Genomic DNA, 6220 nt, shown 5'->3' on the forward strand with positions numbered 1-6220 from the left:
ATATTTTCATGCTACCTGAAAAATACTCTTAAGTAACTGTTTACTATATGTATATATATATATATATATATATATATATATATATATAAAATTCAAGTAATATTTATTTACCAACCCTAGCTTATAAATCCCAATTCAGCAAAAGCAAACATTAAATACAGTGACTTGTTAATAAAACATTGCAAGGTAAGTAGTAAAATGTATCAAACTGAATTACATATATACCCACTGTAGGCTCCCTGCCTTCTCTCACATGCCAAAAGCTTGATTTAGTATATCTAAGTGTCCATTGGTGTTTTGAAGTTTGTCACAGCCATAATCACGATTAAACCTACCCTAAACCTTTGGAATTGACATGCAAAAAAGCAAACCAACACAGAGTACAAATCCATACACACAGCACATGAAGCTCTGAAAAATCTTGCTACAGTGGATTTCATTTAACCTAGAATAAATTAAAATTTCACCCAAAAGCAATTAATACAGCATACCAGCCCATACCATGTGTAAAGATGTGGCTTTATTGGTTTTTATTAAAGGCATGGAAACTTCTGATCTCATTCAACAAGTAATATATCTACAAAGACAGACATAATAAAACCATGGCGTCTTCCATAGGTACAGTGCAACATAAAATGTAGATACAAAGACACAGGAAGTAAAAAAAGGCTAAAAAGAGAAGAAAAAAACATACAAGTAGTACGCAATTTGGTAAGATACAATTTACGGTAAATTCAGCAGACATGTTATTTCATGCAGCAGCAGTGATTAGTTAACTAATTTTCACTGACTCTCTAATGCAAATTCCAGTTTTTCTTCTAGAAAAATGAGAGAGTTGATGGTCAGGCAATAAATCATAATTCAAAATAATATGTATGAGAACAGAATTAGTTGTGCTTTCCACTACAAATGTCCTTATGGGGGCAAAAGGAGCATTGTGTGTTTGTTGTATAGAAGTATGAAATTCCATTTTGAATACTAATTTGCATATAGGTAACGCTAGGCCTAACATGCAGTGACCTGTTATTTCAAACATTAAAAGTTACATATCACCACATTTATACTGTTAAAACCTGACAGATGGCTGCAATTATAATTTCTAAATGTACAACCTCAAAAGACAGCTAACCAGTGTCTGCGAGTAATAACAGGGTCTGTTCCCACTAGGAAAATGAGAGGCAGGAAGAAAGGTTGGAGTATGAACATAAGATATTTTCTCTCGGCTTCCTGCAGTGTTAGCAGCACCCACACCCTAAAATAGTTTCAATAAACTGCTTTCCTGGCATTACGAGACAAAAAGGTCTGAACATGTCAGCTCAGCTTTTCTTTCCTGAATGCAGGAGAATTTCTCTACTGCAGGAAAATGTGTGAATCCGAATGACAGGGATCAAAAGAGCCGTTGTCACTAAAATAATGTGATTAAGTTTCATTATTTAGTCAGAACACAAATACAAAAATTAGTAAAGGTTGCTGTTAGCAATATTTCAACAAGGGAATGTAGGTTTTTAAACCTTATGTTTATTTGGTGGTTGTTCCTGTGATCTGGCCAAAAGCAACTAAGAGTAACTTAACCAAAATCACAAGATGAAAAAGAATTGCCTGCCAGGTTCTTCTGCAATATTAAACATTTTATTACAGAGAATTTATGTCATGAGAAAACTTTGGTCTTCTATTGTTGCTCCATTTTAGTAATGCTAGGTATTGCTATGATCCTACCAAAACTGTTTTCATCTTATACCCACTCTCTTGAGCCCCCCCCCCCTGACATCTTGGATGGTATATTAGAAACAACTGCTGATGTATCATCTTACTATTCCTTTACAGACCAATCAGAAGTGATGTAGTGCAGTGTTCAACCCAGAAATGTGTTTAGGGTTGTCAGTAACCACCCAAAAACAGCCAGGTGATTACCAAATAGTGCCGGGTGGTGCACCCAGCTAAAAGGGGCTGGGGGGAACAATATAGTGACAAAACTGCCATTACAGAATTACACATTCACACACATATCAACTGTGTATTTAGCCGCTCAACTTTTAAAAAATGTGACTTTGTTATTGACGTTATAGATCTCACTGGATACCTTATGCTTTGCAATGATTTCACATAGGTATGTATATACTTGATAGGTATCAAATATACTACATAGGTATTAGTTATACTGATTTTATTTAATCACCTAAATATTTGGAATGTAATGAACACGGGAAAGTGCAGAGTTGAAGGAGCCTTCCGCTAAAACAAATATGCCATTTCTTAATAGCTGCCTTTCCAGAATAAGTAGATGGTTTCCTTTCTTTTGTTTCTTTTTCTCCCTATTTTTTTTAAATATTTGAATTTCAATAATTAGAAATATTTTAATGTAAATAAGCCAAACTAGGGGCCCTTTTAGACCTACAATGAGCCACAAAATTCTGCAGAATGCTCAACCTCAATCCTAACCAATCCCACTCAAGTGAATAGGAGCGATTTGGTACCATCATTTGCAGTCATCTGGACATGGCTGCAGCAGATCACAGTGCAGTTTGCCATTACCAGTCTCACAGCAGTTTGCCCTGTGTCTGGAAGTGGCTGCCTGCATAGTTTTTGAATTGTGAGTTTGTTTTTTTGTGCTTTTCAATCATATCAATTAGGCTGCATTGTACAGCATTGCTCACAGGCCTAACACAATGATAAACTGAAATATATTGTTTCCCATAGGCCCAGGGCACACCAACACACTGGGTCTGATTATTTATTGTTGTGCAAAACTGGAGAAGATAAACTATTGTGGGTGAAAATGGGTGATCCAGTAAACCTTGAATGGATCTAAACAAAATTCCCAACTAACAGCAAATGAGTTTTAAGAAATCCATTCTAGGTTTGCTGGATTGCCCAGGATCTCCCATGATAGTCTAGCTTCTCCAGTCTTGAAGAACTTTAAAAATAATGCCCAGTGTGTTGATGAATGCTGGCTGAAAACTGGCAGATGCTGTGTGTAAACACAGCACAATCTACTGCAACATACTACAGCACATCAAAATTCACTACAGCGCACATTAAAGAAAACAACATTTTGGCATCTGCCATGGGGGAAAAAACATCAATGCACAAACCAAATGAAGAGCCATCCAAATGGATAAGTTGCCCCAGCCCCTTTTTTTAAAACCGCCAGAGCAGGACCAAGCCCTCATTGCTGACTTAATAGGCCTATAGCAGATATGTAAAAATTCTTTCTAAACCATGCCGAAGCGGTTAAAAAAAGTGTGCTTCACACATTCTTGCCAAACATTTTTATCTGAACATAACAAGATGCAATGTGACAAATAAGAAGCGGTTTCATTGCGTCACACACAGAGGGAAGTGCTTTCAAATTGTTTTTAGCAGAAAGTAATAAATCCAAAACATGCATAAACATGATCAAAACTTGCAGCTAATTCCACAGAAATAATACACAGGTGTGGCAGGAACATTATACACGTTACATGAATCAGGGAAAGACAGGATACTGAATAGGTGCCAAAAATGATTTTTGTCTGGGGAACAAAGCTCATTAACAAAGATTTCAGCTTAATCCAAAAGCTTAATATACATTTTTAATAAACTCCTCTACACTGCATAAATAAACTGAGGGGAACTGACATATGAGGTAATGCCTGTTGTGTTATGGCCGCACATTATTTAAGTGGACTGCCATTGCAGTTATTTATAAACTGCACCAAATCTTGGCGAGTACATTGCACCACAATGCACAGGAGTGACTGTGTTTTATGTTGCAATGCAAATACTTTGGAAAAATTTTGTTTGGGCACTGCAACACAAAAATATATATATATATATATATATATATTTGTGTTGCAGTGCCCAAACAAAATTTTTCCAAAGTATTTGCATTGCAACATAAAAGAAGCAATGTTACAGATATGGGGCCTATTGACACCATGGCACAGCAGTAATGGATTACACTAAATGGAATTCAGCAATGTACCAAACCATATAATATTATATGGTTTGGTACATTGCTCAATTCCATGTAGTGTAATCCATTACTGCTGTGCCATGGTGTGAATAGGCCCCATATCTGTAACATTGCTTCTTTTTAGAGTACAGCAGAATTAAGAAATGTACCCAATGATGCAAATAATAGCTTCTATTCATTCACTTCTATTCATTGTAAAACTACAGAAACACAAAAAACAGGGTAAACCTATTCATCTTCCAAATGTGACCATAGGTTAATTACTAATGATCAAAAAGCCTGTAAATCATAGCTACACATATGCCAATATAAAAACTTTTCATGCACCTAGTTTTTAAACATAATCCTTAGTGTTATCTCATTTTTACAAAAGCAGTTAAAATAAAAGATTCCAACATAATGATGTCACCCAGAAGAATTTCTGGATGGCTTGGAATCTTGAAGTCATAATATGCCTCTGACCATCACATTTTTCTGAATAGATGTAGTTTTCGGGCACAGTGAAACATTCACATGTTCATGAAAAGTGCGTTTTTTGTCTTACAGCAATAAAAATAATGAGCATTTTATGGCTTCAATCCAATTATGCTCACAGCTCAAAAGAGAATTAAATAGCCTGCGATAAATGTATCAAAGTCTTTAGAAAAAAACCTTCATCTGCTAAATGTACATAAACAATCTGTCTATTGTACAGCAATAGCTTTATATTCCCAGATGTGTTCAGAAAACTAAAAAAAGTCCAATAATAATACAAACAGGGTGTTACCGGACTTCCTGAAATTATCCAGTGGTTTCCACATTCAAAAGCTCCATGCTGGAATCCTAATTTTTGTTTTAACTGGCAGATGAGGCTCCCATATTGCAATACAATTGTAGCATACACAAGTATACAAGTAAAAGGTTGACAACTGACATGTGTATGCAGCCTTATACCTTCTTTTGCATAAGGTCACTTTTATTGCATTGGCTAAGGTAGAATAAAAATGCATCTGTGCAAAACAAGCACATTCCCCCATGTTTTATCCCATCAAAGTTGTGGCTGACAACATTGTGCCTTTTCTGGACTGAAATAGTCTTTTGCAAAACTGTTGAATCCCTCTTTTAGAACCAATAAACCAAAATGTTTTCAGTTGTATAGGAGACCAAAAAACAGCAAAAAAGATTTGATAAGTTTTGCATACACTTTACCTTAGCCCATGCACGGCAGTTCCTCCTAGTCTTTCGTTTTCCATCACTGCATACTATTTTTAGAATGGCAATTCTTCATTTAGGCACATTTTCTAATCCTAACTCAATCTGATCATGAACAAGATATTAGATTAAAGAGTCTAATAATACCACAATCATTTTTTTAGGTTCAGCCCAACTCTTACACAACCATTAGAAGGCAAAGTGATTCTTCTGAATCTGTCTTCTATGTTAAATCATTTCAAATATCATTTGATCAATCTATCAGGCAACTATTGCTAGAAAAACCGGTGCATGTTTCCTGATAAATGACTCACAGAATGTCTTATCACTGTTGGGCCTGTCAAAGCTGGTTGATCTAAAGGTAGGGCAGAGCCTGCCTTACATCTACCCATAATTATGGGCCAGCCCTTTCCTAAAATGCTCCAGTGCACGTATTAAACAGGTTTCAAATCATTAAGACATCATAAATGCAAACTTTTTTTTTTTTTTAAAGATTGCACTTTTCATGCACTGTACTGACAGACTACTGTAGATCACATTAAAATGAATCCTATATATATATATATATATATATATATATATATATATATATATATAGAAATAATATTAAAATACTTATTAAATCCTTAGTTGCTTTCCTGCAAACACTCTACCCAATTTAACCAACATTTTCGTGGGTTATAATTTTTCTTTGTAACAGTGTTATAATCCTGCAAATACTTCATATTTCAAGCTACAAAAAACTAAAAAGGAAGTACAGAGCAAACAAGATAAAAATAGTTTAAAGGGCATATAAAAAAACATCCGATGACCATGAATAATGGCAACAGGGTCATTGCTGCTGCTTCTTTTTGCAGAATATATTGTATACGTTGTCTTTCTTCCACAACTCACAAAAAATATATAGGGATCTACAAGCTGGAACATCAGCTGAATGCAGACTAGTAATGAAACTGTTTAATGAATATACCATCTGCAATTTTTGAACTCCAATTGGTGAAGCAGGCCATTGAGGAATATGCATTATCGAAATTATTCTAATACAACTGTCTAAAATTACTTTATTATATGGAG

At 35.1% G+C, this 6220-nt stretch overlaps 1 protein-coding gene across 2 annotated transcripts in view; it reads right to left on the reverse strand.

Moving 5' to 3' along the window:
• The window catches only part of DENND2C (DENN domain containing 2C), a 29512-nt gene that overhangs the window by 19792 nt on the left and 3500 nt on the right, over positions 1-6220 (reverse strand). The window lies entirely within an intron of this gene.

The sequence above is a fragment of the Pyxicephalus adspersus genome, chromosome 1, assembly GCF_032062135.1.
Source record: "Pyxicephalus adspersus chromosome 1, UCB_Pads_2.0, whole genome shotgun sequence".
NCBI classification, from domain to species: domain Eukaryota; kingdom Metazoa; phylum Chordata; class Amphibia; order Anura; family Pyxicephalidae; genus Pyxicephalus; species Pyxicephalus adspersus.